This window comes from Arvicola amphibius, chromosome 2 (assembly GCF_903992535.2).
Source record: "Arvicola amphibius chromosome 2, mArvAmp1.2, whole genome shotgun sequence".
Taxonomy (NCBI): domain Eukaryota; kingdom Metazoa; phylum Chordata; class Mammalia; order Rodentia; family Cricetidae; genus Arvicola; species Arvicola amphibius.
In genome coordinates, this window is record NC_052048.2 from 38461652 (window position 1) to 38485811 (window position 24160).

Below are 24160 nucleotides of genomic sequence, written 5' to 3' on the forward strand. Positions count from 1 at the left end.
GGCATGAGGTTCTGTGTAGGCTCCACAGGACCTATGTTGTAATTTTTAAGTGAGAATTTAAAGACAATATAAAATTTAAAAAAAAAAATACAACGAGGCAAATGGAAAGGCCATCACCAGCACGTAGGGCCACACACGCATGCTCTCAGCATCTTCTCACAAGAACTGGGTCTAAAAGTGAGCATTTCTGTAAGGTTTGCTTTGACCCTAACTCACTACACTGCCTTAGCTTCCTTTGTTTGTGGGAAGACAGCGTTTGCCAGAACAGCTTTCTAGAAATTTTTAGAACCCCTGCCAGTTCTAGCAAGCAGTTTGTATATCAAGTTGGAAAATGATTTTATATATATATATATATATATTTATAAATGTACAGGAGTCTGGCTCTAGGTTCCTATTCTTGGTTTTTTATTTATTTTAAAAAGCCTTTTTGATGGAATTCACCTATGAGCAATTCTAATATGGCTACCAAATTCCAGTGTATTTTGGAGAGTCTTTCCTTGTTTGTTCTGAGGTTGGTATCAGGATTTAATTTGGTAGCCACATTAGAATTGCTCATAGGTGAATTCCATCAAAATTAGGCAAGTATGCTGAGAAAGATTTCGTATCCTTTGTTAGTTACCTCATAGACTTTCCATAAATTATGAACTCAATGTAAATATCTAGTCTATTTGGAATTTATACACAAGGAAGATAATCAAAGTAAAGATGTAGGCGACATTTTGAAAGTAAAGTTGGACTCCGGTAATGCATTCTGTACTGAGTTAAAATAATTAAATTCATAAATATTTTTAGAAGACAGTATTAGGAGCTTAGTATAACAGGAGTTTGTGTGTAAGTCTAACCACATAATGATAAAGAACAAAGTACTCTGTATTCTTCAGAGGGTAGGGAGCTTCTTGACAGATTCCTAAATTGTTTCACTATTATTACTGGTATTCAGTAGCCTTGTTAGTTTAGTAGGTTGTAGCTGCCAAAATCAATATTTAAAAAATTTGTGTTAAATATATGGAATTAGAGGTACCTTCACATTTTGTAGTGTGTGTGTGTGTGTGTGTGTGTGTGTGTGTGTGTGTGTGTGTGTGATTGAATTTATTCAGTATGGTTGTTGAAAACCTTAGGCTGTTCCTCTCTAACCTTATAATGTCATGCTGAAACTTGTTCTCCTTTAAATTCCTGTGTCTGGATTTGAATATCTCTATTATCTGTTTTCATACGATTCTATGGCATGTATCTTGCCAGTCTTGTCAAACAACTTCTTGAGAGATAAACCAATAATTACCAAGATGATAATTTGAAAAAAAAAAAAGCCTTTTTAAGCACTATGTCAGATTTTCTTTAATTGTATATGGGGGACTTAATTAGATCAAGTTTCCATCTTGTGTCCTTTGCTTATTTTTTAAAAACAGGAAGAGGGTTTAGTGAGATTGCCCAATGGTTAAGAGTAATTGCCAATCTTTGAAAGGACACAGGTCGGTACCCAGGACTCATAGGCTGGCTCATAACCACCTATAACTCAGAGGCCCTATTCTTACATCAGTGGGTACAAGGTACACACATGATATACATAAATACATATAGGAAAAACACTAATACAATATTTTATATATTACAATATTTTATAACATTTTATATTATAAAATAATAAATATAAAAATATGTTTAAGTAAAGTTACTATTTATTGAACATGTGTTATATGCCAGGCTCTTGATATTTCATTAAATGTTCAAAACCACCTTATTACTACTAATATACCCACTAAAATTATAAATAAGTCTGAAAAGTATCAGAGCTACCTTTGCAACCTGGAAACTAAGCATACTTTAATAATTGTGTTTTTGTGTGTGTGTGCGTGCATGCATGTGCGTACACACATGTGTAAAACAAAAATTAATAAAACACAGACATAAATTTGAAGGAAAGTGGTATGTAGGGATGACACCAACTGTGTGATTTTAAGTGTACCTCATGCATAACTGGTGTACACAGAGGCCAGAGAAGTTGCCGGACCCCTAGAGCTAGGATTACATAAATTGTGGTGATCATGTGGGTGCTGGGAATTGCATCTGGATCCTCTTCAAGAACAAATGATCTTAACTCTAAGACATCACTCTAACCTCAGACTTTCATGTCTTTACTTTTATGTCTTTGCTAGTATCCTAGTCCTTGACCTTCAAAATTGAGAGCCAACCTCTCTTTGCACTCCTGTCCCTGACCTCCAACTCCGGACTCTGGACTAGGAGATAGATGTGTGTGAAGAAGTGTGCAGTCCACTGCTGTTTCAAAGAATCTTCTCATACACACTGTTGTGTGCACTTCTGCGTCCATGATGTTGAACAAAATTTAGTTGTGTAATTATACAAAGAAGAGAGGCTAGATGGACAATTATTGTTAAGAAAACAATGAAGAATAAACACGGAGAGAAACAGAGATCCCCTAGTAATATCATTAGTTCCTAATGCACATGGGCTTGGGAGTGTGCACATGTTTCAAAATAAATATTTATAATTCTTTGGAATGGCTTAAAGTGTTCTGGGAACATTTTTTAGCTATAATCCCTGTGAAACCACACAATTCTACATTTAAACAGAAGGTTCTTAAGTAAACAATGAAAGCACAACATTTGAAAAGTATTTGTGGGGGGGGGGAGAATCATGGCTTGCACTGCTTTTATTCTCTAATTTTGTATTAGTGTTTGAAGTGACAAAAATCTGGATGGAACTAGAACAAAATAATCCCAAGTGAAGTAGCCTAAGTCCCAGAAAGACAAACAAAGTATGTACTCACAAGTAGATATTAACTGTTATGTAAAGCATAAACATGCTACATTCCACAGATCCAGAGAGGTTAAGTAACAAGGAAGGCCCAAGTCGGGATGCATGGATCTCTTTGGAAAGGGGAGATAGAATAGATTTTGCAGCTGTACTTGGGTGGGTTAGAAAGGACAAGAACTGGAAGAATCAAGGAAGGGATGCAGGAAGAAGCTATAGGGAGAGGCAATTGGAACTGTGGGACGTCTGAGTGATGATGTGGAGCCTAGTGCAGTGGAAATTCACTGGAATCAATGATGAGCATAGAAAGACTTCTAGTATTGGGGGCACAGGGATCCTGAACCAGCCATCTTCTGTCACCAGGTAAGTAAGACTCCCAGTGGTGGTACTGGGTCACAAACCGAGTCACAAAACGCTCCACCTAGAATTTGTTCTGCCTGCAGATGTGCTGGGTAATGGTGGCACAGAAATTGTGGGAGTGGCCATCCAATGAACTGGTCCAACATGACATGCTATGAGAAGCTAACACTGCCTGTATGATACCTGTATGATTGGATAAAAAAAGGAAGGAAAGGAGGAAGAAAAAAGAAAGGGAAAAAAGTAAATGAAACTATTTTGTTGTTGGGGTTTCTGTCCTGCCTGGTTACCGCAGTTGTTAGGTCCCAAAGAAATCACACAGAGGTCTACATTAATCATAAACTGATTGGCCCACTACCTCAGGCTTCTTATTAACTCTTATAATTTATATTAGCCCATTGTTCTAGTATATGTTAACTACATGACTTGGTACTTTTTTCAGTGGGGCAGGGCACATCTTCCTTCTTCTGTGTCTGGGCAGGACTGCAGAGAGAGCTTCCCTCTTCCCAGAATTTTCCTGTTCTCATTGACCTGCCTCTACTTCCTGTCTGGTTGCTTCCTGCCTGGTTACTGGACAATCAGCATTTATTTAAAACATAATTGACAGAATATAAACAATTGTCCCGCACCACAAATTTTAAATATAATCATCTGCATTCATAGATTGATTCCTAACACAACCATCATCAGAAAAGCTTCACCCAACAACTGATGGAAGCAGATGCAGACACTCATAGCCAATCATTGAACAGAGCTCTAGGAACTCTATGTGGGAGGGCAAGGAAGAATTGTAGGAGCCAGAGGGATCAAGGACACCAGCCTGTGTGGGACTGGGCTAGGTCCTCTGAATATATGCTATGGTTATGGAGCTTTGTGTTCTCATGAAAGCCTTAACAGTGGGGTTGGGGGGTGGTATCCCTGGCCCTATCACCTCTTCTTGGGACCCTTTCCCTTCTATTGGGTTGCTTTGTCTGCCCTTCTTATGAGGGTTTGTGCCTAGTTAGCTTGTTATGCTGTGTTCAGCTGATATCCATGTGACTCCTGCCCTTTTCTGAAGGGAAACTGAATAGGAATGGATCTGGGGGAATAAGGAGGAGTGGAAGGATGGTAAACTAGCCCCGATGTAATGTATGAATGTATGAGAGAAGAGTCAAAAAAAAGCTGGAGTTCAAATAAAAATCTGGAGTTTAATACAAAATAAAATATTTGAATCTCTGAGAAGTGTAACTTTATGTTGTACCTATATTCTACGTGAGAACACTAAAAAAATAATTTAAGTGTCGTGGCTAAGAGTACTAGATGCTCTTGTAAAGGACCAGTGTTGAGTTCTCAGCACCGACATGTCAGCTCACAATTCCTTGTGATTTCAGTTCCAGGCAATCTGGAGTGCTCTTCTGGTCTCTATTAGCTCCTGGATGTACAGAGTACTTAAACTCATCTATAGACATATACACCTAAAATAATAGATGATAGACAGATAAATAGATGATAGATAGATAGATAGATAGATAGATAGATAGATAGATAGATAGATGGAAGATAGATAGATAGATAGATAGATAGATAGATAGATAGATAGATAGAGATAAATAATACATTATAAAACTTTGAAAGCTTGTTTGACAAGCCAATAGTAAGAATGACATACTTGGCTGTGCTATTTATAAAACTTTAATAGTCAAAGACAATTTTGACTAACCTGTTGAAAAGCTTGCAAGTCTCAAAATCTGAAAGTATGTTACTTACAACTACAAGGATCCACTATAAAGCTTAAGAATTACCCCTTTTAAGAGACACACTAGTGTGAATGAAATGTACTAATTCTTTCTCTTATTTATCTTTTATTGATTTACCATGATTTAATATGCAAGCACAAACACACAAAAAATTTACCTTGTACATTTCTTTTCTGGTCATTATTATTATTCATAATAACAATAATAGTTTCTTCTAGAAATAGTTATCATGGAAAGAACCTGTTGATATTCCTCTCCATAGTCATCAAGCATATTTGGAACATTACTGGGAAATATCAAAATGGAGATAACAGTTTTCTTTAAGATAAAAAAGTGCTGCAGTAAAGTTTACAAAATGGAGGCAGGAGTGTGGTGATGGAGAAATGGGGAGGATGAGTGGGGAAGGCAAGAATGGGGAATATGAGCAGAGAACATAATCTATTAACACACACTTTATCACAAAATTCACAATACTATCAGACAACTTGCATGCTAATTTAAAGAAAAATAAAAAATAATGGAAATCTGTTCGCTTTTTTGGCAGAACAATAAAGGAAAATGAATTCTCACTTTAATTCTCATCTTTGTACTGAGCATGTAATCTCTAGGATTCCACTAATCTTGTTGATCTTTATTTATTCATAATTAAGAATAGTATAATGCCACTTACCAAACAGATTGTTAGACAATGCAAATGCTGTCAGGATAAATGAAATCCTTAGAGGAACTGCTTACAGAAGACAAGGCATGAGTGTTCTCTCATCTCCCCTACCCTCTCTCATTTCCTCACACATTTTATTCTGAAGTTTAACAGAGGCCTGAAATGTAGCAGAAAGATAAAGAATCCACAAATCAAATATGAGACCTTAGTTCTGCCCAACTTGAAGCAACACGTGTTCCTATATCTGTGTTCTCACCACAATGGTTGAAGAGTATGACTCATCTGAGCACACCTACAGGGGTGTTAAAATATAACAACAGAGGGGAAAGGAACCTGGAAACAATAACGTACAGATGCTAAAAGAAATTACAACTAAATAGGTCTAGGGAGAGATTAGGCACTGGATTGTTTTGTTCTTTCATTCCTTGTTCTAGCCTGGCAAACGTATAAGGCAGTATGGTCTAGAAACACTGCATTTGCTCCTCTCTGCCAGCCATTTCTGTGGGACTGTTTGGGGAGATGTTCCTCAAAGCCTTGTCTATCACCTATTCCACTAGCCCTTCTCATTATACCACATCAGCCTGAGCAGTAGTACAACCTGATCTGCAAATCCAAAATGTAAAATGCTACATATTCCAATATGTTTTGATCATTTGGATGGCATGACACATTACAAAGGAAAAGTGCATTCCTGGTGTCAGGTGACAAATCACAGTCGAACCGGAACAGTGTGATTTAAAATTGCCTTTGGTACATGTGCAAAAGATGCCTGTAAAATAAAAATGAATTCCATGTTTAGACATTGTCCTAGTTTTATTTCTGTGGATGTGATGAAACACTCTGACAAAACACAACTTGGGGGAGGGAGAACAGGTTTCTTTTCATACTCTTCCAGGTAGTAATCCATTATTTTTTCTCATATTTTTTATTAAAAATTTCAATCACCTCCCCTCCTCCTCCCCCTACCCTCCCCTCCCCTCCACCCATACCCCCACACCCTCCCTCTCCAGGCCAAGGATCCATCAGGGTTCCCTAATCTATTTAAGTCCAAGTCCTCCCAACTGCCCCCATGTCCAGGAAGGTGATCAACCAAGCTGACAAGGCCAACACAGAGCCTGTCCACGCCGTAGAATCCAAGCCCATCGCCATTGTCCTTGACTTTTCAGTCAGTCTCCACCGTGGGCCACATTCAGAGTCCGGTTTGGTCACATGTTCCATTAGTCCCATTCCAACTGGAGTTGGTGATCTCCTGTTAGTTCTGTCCCACGGTCTCCATGGGTGAACACACCCCTCACGGTCCTGACTTTCTTTCTCATGTTCTCCCTCCCTCTGCTCCTCATCAGGACCTTGGGAGCTCAGTCCGGTGCTCCAGTGTGCGGCTCTATCATTTTCTCCATCCATCGCCAGGTGAAGGTTCTATGGTGATATGCAAGAAATTCATCAGTATGGCTATAGGATCTGGACTTTTCCTGCTCCCTCTCCTCAGCTGCCCAAGGAAGTAGCTGGGGGTATCTCCCTGGATACCCGGGAACCCCTCTAGAGTCAAGTCTCTTCACAACCCTCCGATGGCTCCCTTAATTAAGATATATGCTTCCCTGCTCCCATATCCATCCTTCCTGTATCCCAAGCATCCCATTCCCCCGAGCTCTCCCCATTCTCCCCTTCACGCTTTTCTCTCCCCATCTCCCCTTGGCCCTGTCCCACCCCACCCCCAAGTTCCCAATTTTTGCCCGGCGATCGTGTCTACTTCCAATATCCAGGAGGATTACTATATGTTTTTCTTTGGGTTCACCTTCTTATTTAACTTCTCTAGGATCATGAATTATAGGCTCAATGTTCTTTAATTATGGCTAGAAACCAATTATGATTGAGTACATCCCATGTTCATCTTTTTGGGTCTGGGTTACCTCACTCAGAATAGTGTTTTCTATTTCCATCCATTTGCATGCAAAATTCAAGATGTCATTGTTTTTTACCGCTGAGTAGTATTCTAACATGTTTCTTCATCCATTCTTCCACTCAAGGGCATCTAGGTTGTTTCCAGGATCTGGCTATTACAAATAATGCTGCTATGAACATAGTTGAGCAGATGCTTTTGTAGTATGATTGGGCATCTCTTGGGTAAATTCCCAAGAGTGGAATTACTGGGTCCTGGGGTAGGATGATCCCGATGTCCACTCTCTCCTTATCTCTTCAATATAGTGCTTGAAATTCTAGCAATAGCAATAAGACAACATAAGGGAATCAAGGGGATTCGATTTGGAAAGGAAGAAGTTAAACTTTTGTTATTTGCAGATGATATGATAGTGTACATAAGCGACCCCAAAAACTCCACCAAGAACTCCTACAGCTGATAAACTCCTTCAGTAACATGGCAGGATACAAGATCAACTCCAAAACATCAGTTGCCCTCCTATACACAAAGGATGAGGAAGCAGAGAAGGAAATCAGAGAAGTATCACCTTTCACAATAGCCACAAATAGCATAAAATATCTTGGAGTAACTCTAACCAAGGAAGTGAAGGATTTATTTGACAAGAACTTTTTCTCTGAACAAAGAAATTGAAGAGGATACCAGAAAATGGAAGGATCTCCCTTGCTCATGGATTGGGAGGATCAACATAGTAAAAATGGCAATTCTACCAAAAGCAATCTATAGATTCAATGCAATCCCCATCAAGGTCCCATCAAAATTCTTCACAGATCTTGAGAGGACAATAATCAACTTTATATGGAAAAACAAGAAACCCAGGATAGCCAAAACAATCTTATACAATAAAGGAACTTCTGGAGGCATTACCATCCCTGACTTCAAACTCTATTACAGAGCTACAGTATTGAAAACAGCTTGGTATCGGCATAAAATCAGAGAAGTCGACCAATGGAATCGAATAGAAGACCCGGATATTTACCCACAAACCAATGAACACCTGATTTTTGATAAAGGAGCCAAAAGTACATATTGGAAGAAAGAGGGCATCTTCAACAAATGGTGCTGGCATAACTGGATGTCAACTTGTAGAAGAATGAAAGTAGATCCATGTCTATCACCATGCACAAAACTCAAGTCCAAATGGATTAAAACCTCAGTATTAATCTGAACACACTGAGCTTGATAGAGGAGAAAGTGGGAAGTACTCTACAACAAATGGGCACAGGAGACTGTTTCCTACGTATAACCCCAGCAGCACAGACATTAAGTGCAACATTGAACAAATGGGACCTCCTGAAGCTGAGCAGCTTCTGTAAAGCAAAGCACACTGTCACTAAGACACAAAGGCAGCCTACTGACTGAGAAAAGATCTTCACCAACCCTGCAACTGACAAAGATCTGATCTCTAAAATATATAGTAATCCATTATTTAGGAAACTCAGAACACAAGAGATTGGGACAGTGGTCATATCACACATCTGGTCAAGGACAGAGAAAAAGAACCTACCCATGATGCCTGCCTGCCAGCTTTCTTTACTCTTAAACAACTCAGGGTCCGTCCCATGAAATGGTACTGACCACATTTAAGGTGTATCCACACACATACTCACAGTAAATCTAACCTTGAAAGTTCCTCATTAAGGTACTTTTCAAGGTGATTCTATGTTGTTGTCAAATTAACAGTTAAAATGAGAACTGAGTGAGGAGAGACCTCATCTCAAGATATTTCACTATGTGATTGCAAACACTACAAAGTCTGGAAAATACCCAACACAATTCTGGGCCCAAACACTTCGGGAAAAAAAAAAAACATATATACACATATTGAGAAAAGATACATACATATACACATACATAATACACACACATGTATATGAAAGCAGCTACTATATATATGAATATATATGTATACATATATATATATATATATATATATATATATATATGCTTTCTTAAAGTAGTTAGAATGGATTCTATTAACTGCAACTAAATAGGACACCCAACAAATGTAAGCTTCCAAGGCTGTTGCTATTGTTAATCCAGAGGCAGGTTGCAATACTAAATGAAAACTCTCAGACAATTAATTGAAACTGGAATGTACTACCCATGGAGATTGTGAATTAACCCCAGCCAGAGGTTTCTGAGCTGTAAATGCATAAAGAGTTATGAAAGAGATTCCTCATAAAGCTTATTGCCTTTTGCTATAAACACTGAAACTGTTTTAAGTACTGAGACATAGCCATTCTATTTTCAGAAAGTGCTTCCAGTGAGGCCTGCAGGACCAGCAAGGAGTGTGAATCATCTTATTCAAAGAAACAGAAAGAGTAAAAATGAATCCCCTCCTCCCCTTGTTCTTCCAACCCATTATAGCACTCATTATTGGGGTATTTCAACCTTCCCTCAGCAGCAGGACACCACCAGTCAAAGGACCAATGACTAAGGAATGTGTTTCTTGTCCCTAGGTTTTGGTTAGTCCTATTACTTGAAAATGCTTTTTAAAATGGTTCCTAATTCATCACAAACACTACATTTTTAATTAAATCAATAAATTGTATACGATGAAATATAATTAAATGGATTTTACCAATTCTTAGTGTAAGTTAACAGCTTTATGTATGAACACAAGCACAATCTTGTAAGCAGTGTATTGCAATAAATTCAAAATTGAGGGAAAACACTAATGGGAAAGCAATCTTAATAAAACACTGATTAACAAGCATATTCCTCATTAACTGAAATCCATGTCAATTCCCTTGCTGAAGTAAACAGCAAATCATTGCAAGACAAAGACATGTAGGATCTGCCTGCTGCTCCAGCTGATGTTGGCATATGTTCAAACCTTATGGTCATGTCTAAATGATTGACTTTCTGGGGAAATGTATAGTTTAAAATTGGAATTTGACCTTTTCCTGGACTGTTTAGCAATAGGCATCATGATGCTCTCCTTAGACTATGGCAATAAGCCACCCTCTTAGTTAGTTAAAGGTTCCTGAGTGTTAGTTTCCAAAGTTCAACAACAAAATGGCAGTCTCATGTACTGTTTTTCATTAAATCCAGCAGCAGCCCCTTAAGTAAAATCAAATAAATATGATTTCCTGGCCACCAGACTCCTGAAATAATCACTCAGGAGCTATATTAATTAAAACGCTGCTTTGTCAATAGCTCAAGCATATTTTTGGCTAATGCTTGTATCCTAAACTAACCCATCTCCATTAATCTGTATAATCTGTATATTGCCCGCGTAGCCTTGGCTTACTGGATAAAGTTCCATCCCCAGTGTCTGTCCCCTTTGGGGATACATGGCATCCCCCTGACTCTGCCTACTTTCTTTATCTATCTTTTCCAGCCTGGCTACACTCTGTTAAGCCATTGGCAGAAAGCAGCTTCTTTAGTCATTAACCAATAGAAGAAACATGCATACAAAAAAAACTTCCCACACCATTCTCTCATTCGCCAGTATGTCCAAGACAATCCAAGAGCTTGACAGATGACTCAGCATTTAAGATTACTTGTTGCTATTGCATAGGTCTCAGGTTCAGTTCACTACCACCTGTAACTCTAGTTTCAGGAGATCTGGTGTGTCCTTATGACCTCTGTAAACATTGGACACACATGGTGCGTAGATAGATAGATTGATAAGTAGATAGATAGATAGATAGATAGATAGATAGATAGATAGATAGATAGATAGATGACAGATAGATATAGAGAGATGTTGATAGATATGTGTGTACATATATTTTTAAATATATATAAATACACATGTGTGTATATATATATATACATATATGCAGGCAAAACACTTATACACATAAAATGATTTTCTATAAATCCTTGTTTTTATGACTAAAATCAACCAAAACCCCCAAAAACACTAACTGTAATATATATATATATATATATATATATATATATATATATACACACACATACATATATACATACATATATATCATAGAATAAGAGTTCCATCAAGCATTTATTTGTCTTAATCAGGGTTATGGTCAACTTAAAAAAAAAACTTCTGATACTTTGAACAAAATAAGTGTTATTTTTTTACAACCTAACAAATTTGCAAAAGACACACATCCTTCCTGTACAACTATATTCAACTTGACTACTAACCTAGAAGGGAAATTTGTTCTAGATCCAACCTGTTTCTGACTACATCTCATAAATCATAACCCCAATAACCTCTGCAGAAGCTTTACCCAGCAGTTATCTGTTCACAATTATTATACAAAGTGTATCAAAATCACTACCCTGCATGCAAGGAAATATAAAGTATATCTTGAGGATGCTGATGACATCCTAAGCAGCCCCCCAATATGATTCTACCTAAAAAAAATGACCAATATTGATATTTGTGGGGCAGGAAATAAGATTACACATAATTAGCTCACATAGACATTAACAGAGGAATAAATTAAGGGCTAGGCAATTAAATAATTTATCCATATTAAGCAAGTTCAATAGAAATATATAATTATATTCCCACTTTATGCATGCAGAAAATGTGTCAGAGAAAGTTCAGATAGCTTATTTATAAATCAGGATCTAAACATGATTTATTTGACATGGCAGTCATACAACAATACTAGATCTATCAACTGGACAAAAACTATGGGGTTTTTTGTCCCTACATTGTGTCATTTTGTCTATATCTACAGCTAGATAGATTAAATTACTTTCAATATTCTTTTGTGTAGAATGGTTTTATAAGTTCATATGCATCTGTAATATGTTTTGATCAAAGTCCGCTATTGTTCTCACAGATCTCCTCGCATGCCCCACAAATTTCTCCTTCTTCAGAAACCTTTTTCCCACTTTCATGTCCTCCTTTTTGTAATGACTTAATGTTTTTAATCATAGTTCCTTATTTGCACTTGAGTGGTAGAATATATATTTGAGTCCTGGCCAAATGCCAGTGGATCGATACATTTCCAAACACAGTGACACCCTTTCTCCTGCAAGTTTTAACTGCTTATAATTCTGCTGGAAAGTGTTCAGACTTATGGGTCCCTCATCTATTCATGATGGAATGTTGATGTACCCAATCTTGTGCTGGGCTTATCCAAGTAGACACTACCACTTTGATTTCATGAATGCATCTGTCATGTCTTTCACCAAAACCAAAATTTTATAACCATCCTTTATAATCCTTCACCTCTTATATTGCAGCCCACTATAGCTATTAAACTGACATTTTGGAAATCCTTTTATCCCAAGTGTTCTACTTACATGCACAAATATGTCAGAGGGAGCCTGAATTCTGACATTATCTAGCTATAGGCACATACAACTATGCTTCATCATCTTATTTCCCCTTCTGTCAAATTGGCTTGCTCATTCCACTTAAAAATAATAAGGTTAGCTCTGAACAACCTTTAAAATGGAAACCCAAAGCAAATTGTGAATAATTCTTAGAATGGTTGTAGAGATGGACTGTATGGACTTTAGCTCTGAGGAACACCTCCGACAGGGCCCTGCCTGCTGTACTAAGGAATCCATCTCCACATTTACAATGAGATCATGCCTCCTATCTAGTGACTAACAGTTCTATTCTTGGGTGTTGGGTGTTGGGAACCAGCCTGATCAAAGACTTTTCCTGAGGTTCTAATGTAAGAAGAAAGATAGTTCCTTTTCTAGAAACAGGAAGATGCTCAACAGAACCAGTAATAGTCTGAGGTCAAGGTCTTGGTATATTTTCCCTGAGGACTTGATGTAGGAAGGAAAGGTAATAGCTCCTCATCTAAATAAGGAATATTCTGGCAAATCTACAAAAGCCTAGGGCCAGAGTTCTTGGATATCACAGTGTCACTGTGAAAACTCAGTTGTTCTTACCCTCACGAAGTATGGTTATGCGTGTCAAGGCCATTCTGTGCTTCTTTTGTGATTCACTAGAGACATTCTGTGTATTTTTTCTGTAACACTAATTGATTAGCTTCCTACTGACTTTGTCCTATGTATTATGGCTTTCTGATAATTTTGTTCTATTTTCCCTTGGCAATAATATATAAGATGTTATACTTTGTAATAAATTTTCTTGGCATGAGACATACCTTGGGTAAGACATTATGACCCCAACTTTTCTATCTTTTTCATCTTACTCCTAATCATTCCTTTAGGACTGTTAGAGTCCACAGATCACTCCATAAAGATGACCACTCACACACGCAATCCACAAGAACATTTATTTCTTGAGATCAAATTGCAGCATGCAGGGGTAAGCCACACAACAAAATAGCAGTGACCCCAAAAGAATTTTACATGCTTATTTTATATACGTCTAGGGGAACTCCAGGAACAGTTAGGTCATCTCCAGAAAACACAATTGGCTAAGCAAGCAACAGTTACACTAGTTTAAATTTGATTGGCTATGGCACCTTTGGACATGTCAGGGCAAGCCTGGACCTGTATCAGAAGAGAAGGGGTTTGTAGGATCTGCCCTTTTCTGATTAGCCAGCTCTAGCCTAGCAAGACTGAGCAGGCTGATGGGCTCTAGAGCAGGCCAGGAGGAGGCCATGGTCCAGCATCACCTGAGAGTGGCAAAATGGCAAATCAGAAGTGGAGCTGGGGGCCATGCCAGTGGCAGATCAAGGCAAAGCAGAGCACCAGGCTGGGGTTGGACTCCAACCTCTGTGGCCACACATTTCTAGGGTAACCTGCAGCACTGTGGCTTAGTGGCAGCCATAGGACCTGAACTCTACCACAGATGCTGTTGGCCCTCTCAAGAGCCATGTCACTACAAAAAACCTTGCTGGTCCAGGTCATCTGAACCTTCATAGAATTCTTTGGCCTAGGGCTTCTCCAATGGATTGTTGAACATTCCTTAGAATTCATGACACTCTGGGATGCTTAACAATCTTCATTTTATTTCACAAACATTTTTCCTCCACAAATTATTAGGTGCTTTTTAGTTTTGGTTTCTCTTTATGGCGGATGTGGATGAACACAACCCCCCACTTTGTCTTGAACAAGTTGATCTATGTTATCCAAAACACTTTGGAGTATCTTGATTATCCAACTATAACTAAAATGTGTCAACCCTCACTATTCTATTTTCATGGAGAACATTATTCTTAGGTAGACATTTAGAGCCTAAGCCAATTTGCCCTAGCATCAAGACAGCTTCTTTTAATCTCATTTTTTTCTAGCAACCCTTAAGTTTTAATGATTATAGTATTTCTATGTGTTTCAATGTTGTTTGTTTTGCCATATGATATCCATAGGCCCATATTTCTATGTGGTATGGCGGCCAGAATCTCAGGCCACAGTTTACACCTGCCACACAGGGGGTGGTCACCTCCCTAACAAAGGGTCAGGATGTTGTTTTGCTTCTACTTTGTAATTTGGAGGATGCCTGGGATAGAGATATTAATTCAGCCTTCATGACAGAGCTCGCATACAGAACAGGAAGACATGACAGAGCAAGCATAGGTAGATATCAATGTGACCAGAACCATTCACCTGGTTACCTAAGAAACAGAATGCTAATGAATTTCCCCCTCAATTTATGTTTTGGTATAAAGACTATTTGGAGAATAAACGGAGGAATTTTCAGGATGTGAACTCAGGATTTCGTGAGGGATCACTGAGAATATTCCTCCCGATAAAGCCATGTGAGTTGTCTCAATTATTCCCACGCCTCCTCTCTGGTCTTGGAGAAAGAATTTATGGTCCAAGCTGGCACCGGTCCCCAAAAGATAACATGTTAAAATATCACTATTAGTCAATATTCATCACCCTTCCTCAAAGGAACATTATATTTCCCTATATTTCCAACTATGGCTTACCATTTTAATTGCATGACTAATAAAATGTGACAGAAATAAGATTCAGTTAAACATAGAAGCTACTAGAGCCACATCATTTTCACAATGGTCACTTCTCCCTTTGTAGGAAGACTAACAATATGAGAGAGAGAATTTCCATCATTTTAGGACCCAGGGTAAAATGAAGCAGAGTCACACCTATTCTAAAATGTACATTGAAGCACAAGCAACAGATTTAGTCACATTACTCTCTGATATTGGGGTCACTGGTTGCTACAATAGTCTGTCTTGAAAGCATATGGTCCTGGACTTGGTCTAAATGGAACTTGCAGTCTTAAGATTTCATATCTCTCCCAAAATATGTCTCAAACACAGTTCTTCAGTAATCGCTAAGTAATTTTTTATTTTCTACATTGCTTGAAGATGATTTAGTTGTTGTTGCTGCTGTTTTACTTTTAAACTGATTTTCATCTAATATGGTATCCCTAATATGATGACATTTAATTTTGCTTCTAATACTCACTCTGAAAAGTCAATTTTCAAATGTCTTTTATAAATAGATTTCTTAATTATATTGCTATAGGAAACAATAGCATACTGCCAAAACTGTGTTTGAAATATTTAGATTTTTAAGTTCATTTCATAAATATATCAGCACAAATAAGAGTAGGCTAGTTTATGGTCATAGAAATTGTTTCTAAGACATACATTTATGTGCCCATTATAATATCAACTAAATTTCAACGTTATAGCAATAAACACAGAATTACATGATAGGAAAAAGTATAATATTATTTTTGCTGTCAAGAGGTCTCTATTATTCATTATGCTTTTAAGAACAAAACATTTAGAAAACAATATGGTTTCATAAATGTCAAAGAGAAACATAAGTATCAGCACATGAATATAATTAATGACTCATTTTTCAGATATGAAAATATTTTACACTACCCTCTCCAAGAAAAGTAGCCTATACACATCTTAAGTCCTCAGGGCCAGACTCAATCAGCACTCATGGCAATGAGTATCCCGATACCAAGCTACCTCTTTTCCCTGATAAGATCAGGGTTCCTTCAATCAGAATTTTGTCAGATATTTTTATAAACATTTCCCATAAAAATTTTACAGAAAACATTTGACCTATAGATCATTAAAGAAACAAACTATTGGCAAGAAATATTACAATAAATCAACTATGTTTAGAAAAAATAAAGTTTATAATTTAATCTATAGGTTTGCAGTAATCAGTCATTATGTACAAATCAGTTTCTCATGTTTTGCAAAACACTCTTAGGAAACATAAAATAACTTTAAAATGTGTTAATCTAACTACTAGAGTATATGATAAATTAATATGAAAATGAAAAATGTACACACATGAAACAAATGAATATGTGAGCTGAAGAGATGGAACAATGATAAAGAGCACTCGCTGTTCTTGTAGAAGACCTAAATTCAATTAATGGCCATTTCTAAGAGATCTGATAACTACTTTGACCTTTATGGGCACCAGGCACATACATAGTGCAGACATACAGGCAAATTTATAACATATAAAACATAAATATAACACAGGATAAATTTATTTTAAAATATACATGACTCTAAATATGTGTGTATGAATTTCTAAACTCGCTACATGTTAATAATTTACTGTGCCTCATATTACAATCACTTGCTTGTATGGTTCACTGTCTACTCTGGCACCTAACTCAATGCTTGAGATAGAGTAAATGGTTTACATATTTTTATTGAAAGATACAATGGTGAACAGGATATTGATAAATATGATCAAATTTTAGAGTCTTCTAAGGAGGTTGTGGTCCCAGATACCCACCAAATTAGATCACCCATATAATTAGCCAGAGAGTGGCTTGTATGAGTAAACATAGAAGATGGATTTAATCTCCAAAAGAAAGATAGCATCACTAAACAAGTTCGTAAAAATGCATTCTAAGAGCAACTGTAAATACTGTCAGTCATTTTAAAAAAATTAGGAAAAAAATTTGCAAATGAATATTTATCTCTTCAAGTTGCTACATCAGTATTCTATATTTTCTATGGAACAATTAGAATATTTTAAGTTTAATTATCTGTGTGTATTTAATAATCTGAAGCACCCAGTGGAAAGGATCTTCACCACTTAGTACAGAATATCATGCAATAATTCACTACAAATAGTGATGTATAAATGCATATTTGTAAGATTGACAGAACATTTTCCAAGTGATGGTCATGACTCAGGGACTTAGAACACAGGAAAGAATGGCCACCAAAAGTTAAACAGGCACAGTACCTTCACGTTCAGTATCCTCTGTCTGTGGTGATTTAAGATGTAGACATGAGAGTAAGAGAAGCAGAAGCAAGTTTTATTAAGGGACATTAAAGGAAAATGAGTGGGGCTGAAGAGATGGCTCAGTGGCTGAGAGCAATGTAAGATTTTCTAGAAAACCCAGTTTGACTCCTGGCCTATGGGGGCTAATAATTGTCGGTACCTATAGTTTCAGGGTATATGACACTCTCTTCTGGCCTGTGAGGGCACTATGCACATATGATGGACATACAGAAATACAGGCAGTTATACATAAAAATTTTTAAAAATGGGGAAGAGAAAAGAAAAAAAACCCTTGTCTCTCCACTGGGGGAGAAAATATTTTCACTCTCTCAGCAGCTATCAATTACAAATAGCTTTGTGGTTAGGGATGGTTACTTTTGTGCCTCCTTCCCCTTTTCCCTGGTGGTATTTTACTGGCTTGCATCTGTGTAGTTCTTGTGCGTGTTCACCCCATCGCTGTGGGTTTATATGTGTATCAAGTCTCCTGTTACTTATTTTATCTATGTTATTTATGGAAATGATATTTCCTTGGAGTTGTCCATCACCTCTAGCACTTAGAAACTTTATGCCTCTTATTTACACAAATCTCTGAGTCCCAGGAAAAGGGGTTTGATCAGACATCCCGTCCAAAGTCTCTCACTCTCCGTACATTGTCCAGTTCTGGGTCTCTGAAGATCTCATCATCTACTGCAAGAATAAGCTTCTCTGATAAGGGTGGAGTGATGCATTGATCTATAGCACTATGTCATTTGGAGTCAGTTAATTGCTATGTTTGTTTTCAGACATTTTACATAGACAGTCATATGAGAACTACTTCTCATACTTCGTGTTTTAAGAGTTTAAGGATCATGGTATCTCTATAACAAGCGTCCAGCATCACTGTAGGCAGCTGGAGACAATGTGTAGAAAAAATAAGCATGACTATGTTCCAGTCTAGCTTGTGAAACAGACAGTTGCCATATGCATCTGTGGGCCAAGATTTCCTACAGACAAAAGCAAATTGTAAACACAGCTAGGAAACAGAATATATCACATTGAATGAAGCTCCAGTGAAATTAATTGTTGACTTCTCAATAGATACAATGAAAGCCGGAGACAATGGATGCTCATTTTTCAATTTGATAAATGAAAACAAATGCCAAATGTCAAACCCAATTTGACTGATTAAAAAATACTTATCAAAAACAAAAGCAAACTAAATATTTTTTCTGGCAAAAACAGCCCACACATTTGTCTGTAGAAGAATCTCAGTAACAGAAATATGGAATACTTCAGCAGAAGCAAGTGGAGCCCAGAGAAGAACAAAAGCAATCAACTGGCAATGACAAAGCAATTTAGCATGATGGTTCATCTAAATCAGGAGTTATCAACCTTTGGGTCGCAACCCCTTTGGGGTTCGCATATCAAATATTTACATTATGATCTACAACAGTACAGAACAGTTACTAATTAGAAAAGAAATAATTTTACGGTTGGGGTCACCACAACATAAGTTATTATATTAAAGTATCACCGTGTAAAGAAGGTTGAGAACTACCAAATAAATGAATTTTTCTGGAATCCATGATATTAGGTATTACAGTAACTATCTGGTTTATAAAATTAAAGTTGCAAATAGAAACTATCTAAACAATAAGATGAATTAATCACGATGTAAGTGTTTAAACATCTCAAAACTTGTTGCCAAGTGGCAAAGCCATAACCACATCCTGTATTATACTAAAGGTACATGTTGCAATTACTGTGATAACCACTAAGTAATTACAACAATAAATTCTCTACTAGGAAATTAAAATATAAAAATCTTTGTTTATAATTTGGTTATGTAAGAGATGACAAACAAGAAAAAAAGAATAAAAACAGAAAGAGTAAAATAACAAACAAAACCTCATTTAATTTCCTGTAGAAAATAAAAAGAAATTAAGTACTCAAGGGGAAGGGAGATAAAAAAGTCTAGTGAAATTAAAGACATATTTGAGCTCTTCAGGGGTACAGAAAATGCTGTCCCTTGGCTAGCCAATTCTACTATTATTCAACTGTCATAAGCTTGTTTATCACAGTAATACTTCATGATTCAATACCAATATCTATCTTAGAGTACTTTCTACTGTTGTAATTAAACATTATGATGAAAAGAAACTTGGGGAGGAAAGTTTATTTGGCTTACTGTTTATAGTTCACCATAAAAGAAAATTGGGGCAGAGACTCAGAAAATGAACCTGGAGGCAGGAACTAACACACAGGTAACACAGGGGCAGTGCTCACTGACTTCTCGGTCAAATGTCTTATACACTCCAGGGCTACCTGCCCAGAGATGGCACCACCAAGGATGGTGTGCCAATCTTTGCCCTCTCAAGGATGGTCTTTGCCCTCTCACATAGCAAATTAATCCTACAGAGATTAGCCTACAGGCCAATCTGATGGAGACATTTTCTTAATTGTGCTTTCCTCTTTTGAAATGACTCTATTTTTGTCAAGGTACCAAAACTAAATGGTAAATATAGCACAGCAAGCTAGTAGTGAATTGGTGTGTTACTACATGCTGTGTTGCTATCATATTCCAGACAACCACAAATATTTTCAGAAGTTGATTTTTTTTTCTTTTCAGATCAAAAACATAGTGGCATAGTGGGTACATCATGGTCTCCTAGTATATCACAGTCTAGACCAGTAGAGAAAAGCATGAAAAACATCTAAAAACCAACTGAAGACTCAAAATAGCAAGCAAACCCTGAAGTCAAAAGCAGAGCTGAAATTCTAGAAACGAGAGGATTTCTGGAGACTTTCTGCTACATAAGACATCATTTTTATTTTGTTTTTGTTTTGTATGTATATATGTATACAAGTACATATGCACTATGTACATGTCATATATAAACATTTGTGCTGCATGTGTATTAAGGGCAAGCATGGAGGCCACCGGAGGATGTCAGATAAAGTGTCCTCCTCTGTCATTCTGTCTTATTTCCTTAAGACAGGGTCTCTCAAGGAACATGGATCCAAGCTGGTAACTGGAGTTGCCATTGCTCCTCCTGCATCTATCCTCACCTACAGTGCTAGAGTTCAAGTGCACATGACCATGCCTGGCTTTTTATGTGGATTCTTGGGATTTGAAGACAGATCTTTATTCTTGCACAAGAAGTGATCTTATTGAGCCATCTCTCTGGCCCCACTGCAAGATATCTTAAGGAGTACAAACTTACTTGCATTGTTCTGTTTATTTGTTTTATACTGCCTGAAACTTCTATATTTTGTCACGGAGCAATGTCTCTTTTCTTTTACTTCTCAAAATTTCAACTAATTCATGCCAAACATATGAAAATATTTTTTCCACTAAGCCAGAAAGCTATTAGTAATGAGAAAGAATGTGTCTTAGTCAGTGTTCTATTGCTTTCAAGAGATACCATGGCCAAGAGAATGCTTATGAAAAAGCATCCAATTGTGGATTTGCTTATATTTTCAGAGGTGTAGTTCATTATCATCATAATGGGGAACATGGAAGCATGCAGGCAGGTCCTGGAGCAATAACTATGAGCTTTTTCCTGTCAAAGATAGAAATAGCAAAACATTGAGCCTAGTGTGGGCTTTTGAAACCTCAAAGCTTAACCTAAATGATACACTTTCTCCAATAAGGCCATACCTCCTAATCCTTTTCAAATATTGCCACTCTCAATTAGAGACCACCAAAATTATGCTATTTAAAGCTTTTAGGAATTGTGCTTATTTTGTCACATAAACTTTTAATAAAAATATAATATACCAAGTGAAAATGGTTAACAATAATTCTTTACAAATTACATTAATTTGTAAAGTTTCACAATCTAATATTCACAGTATTCTTGGTATTATTTTGATATTAGTTTACACACTGATTTCAGTTGTCTTCAGGGAAATTGAAACTGCTTTCAAAAGATTGTGACATCTGTATTAAAGAATCTACAATCTGCTGCTCATACTTATAAAAACTGAAGTGCAAATTATAAAAACTAAAATGCAAAGCTAATATGGAATGACTAAGCAGTCAAATATGTTGATCCTACAGGGATTAAACTCATTCAAACCATTACATTCCACTACCTGGTTCCCATAGACTTATCACCACACCACAATGCAAAAATTCATTCAGTCAAATTCAAAAGTCCCTATAGCCTATTACGTCTCAACGCTGTTTAAAAGTTCAAAGTTCTGTCACTTCTGAGACTAATGGCAATCTCCTTACTATAACCACCTGTAAAATCAAAATCAAAAAGCAGATAACATACTTCAGAAAGAGAGAGAGAGAGAGAGGGAGAGAGAGAGAGAAAGGGAAGGAGGGATGGAGGGAGGGAGGGAGGAAGGGAAGGAGGGAGGAGGGAGGGACGGAGGGAGAGAAAAAGAACTGCCTAATTTAGAATGGGTCTTTTTGACCACAGTGAAAATGAGTCTGAATAAATATCTAAAATATATTGAGAAAATTCAAATTGCTTGAAAAATAATGAATTTCAAAACAACCCAAGAGTGAAAAGGATATTGAAAAGAAATTAGAAAGTTAACTTTGTTAAGCTTAAGCAGAATAATAATGAACAGGAAGCATGTTAAGACTTGTGATGAACTTGTAGAGATCTGATTGATTATAATGATATTTATAACTTTAAATGAATACATTAAAATAATAGCCTGAAATTTATTCATAGAATACTTATCTCAAGAAAATAAATGAAATGTCCAAGAAAATAAAATGCTTAGGTAGCAAATGTAAAAAAGTTAAAATAAACACAATTTTCAAAGAATGATTTTACATTTGTATGTGTGTATGTGTACATGTGCACACTCACACGCACACACACTTATCTATAGCACTATGTATATAAGGAAGCCAGAATTCAATGTTCAGGAAACTGTTCTTTCCTGCCAAAATTTGAGTCCTGGGCATCAAACTCAGGTCCCCAGGCTTGACAGCAAGCAACTTTACATCTCACAATCTCTCTGCCGCAAATTAAACATTTGAATACAGATGTTCCATCAATTGTGATATGCTTATAGTCTGATAAATCCATTGTTAGTTTAAAATAAATTTAAAAAAAACACATTTGGTACACCTATCTTTCAAATATCCTATACCATATGAAGCGTACACTAAAGTTACAGTAGGATACAGGTAGGTAAAATCATCTAACAGGTTGTCTATCTTATAACAAAATATTTAGCATTTCATGCTTATTGTTAAGTATTGTACTGTAAATAGAAATCAGAATGGCTGTATGAAAGCTCCCCGTGATTATACCAACTGAGAACACATTGGCCTGAAATAAGTGTGAAGGACTGAATTAAATTAGCTGCTGGATGATGGAGATATTCAGCAATGGATGCATCCAACAGTGATCGGTAGCTGCATTTGCTGCCCATTCCCCGCATCTCAAGCACAAAACACTCTCCAGAAAACAAATCAAATGACAAAACACACATTGGTGCCATCATTAAATAAAAATAACATAAGTCAAGCTACTATAAGTTAGGGACAATTGTTAAAGTTAATCTAAATAACTAAAGGTGGTCCCTAAAACAGCAACAGAATAAGAATGAAATATTCAAAACTTTTATCATGAATATACAAATCACCAGTTTGGAGAATTAAGAAAAAAACAGTATGGAGATCATACATTTTTAAAAGGATATAATGAATGCTTATATAAATAAATCTGAAACTATAAGACACTAAAAGAAAAATTATAAAAAATATTATTTGTAGCTAGGCAGTGTGGTGCATGCCTTTAATCCCAGCACTTGGGAGGCAGAGGCAGAGAGATCTCTGTGAGTTTGAGGCAGTATGGTCTACAAGAGCTAGTTCCAGGACAGGCCCCAAAGCTATAGAGCAACCCTGTCTCAAAAAACCAAAAAAGAAAAAAGAAAGGATAATTTGCAACTTATGAAGAACAAAGAAAAATGTGAATTATTCTTACTGATTAAAAAAATGTATATTGTATAAATATTCTTGATTCAGGAGCTTTACCAGTAAAATGCCATTTGATGCAAAGTTAGAGCATAAAAAGAAAAAGAGATATTCTCAACTGCTTTTTAAGGCTACAACAAATTTAGAATCATTTTACTTTCTAAGGAAATACCAAGTCAACCCTAAAGCCAATAGAAGAAAAACAGGGCTTCAGAACTAAGTTAAGTTCACCTCACGATTTTAATGTGGAGATATATTTAAAAGTCAAATAAACCTCTAGGAAGATGTAACAGCTGCAGTCTTCTATATTCTTCCTATTAAGTATAACTAAAACTCTACACATTATCTGTATGACAAAAATAAGAAAAATTTCAAAAGCCAGGATCTCGACACCCAAGGAAAGCCATGAGGCAGAGGGCACTCAATTTTCTTTTTTTTTTTTCCTTTGTAGGTTCCATAACTGCTCCTGAGCAAAAGAGCTATCTAAAAATAGCAAAACACACACACACACACACACACACACACACACACTCAAAAGCCTGATAACTCTAAACAAAGGAAAATGAAAGGAACAGTGCAGCAGGCAAAAGAGTTGTAAACAATCTATATATGAAAATGGATCATAAACTATTATTCAATATGGACAGATTTAAGCCCATCAGGCA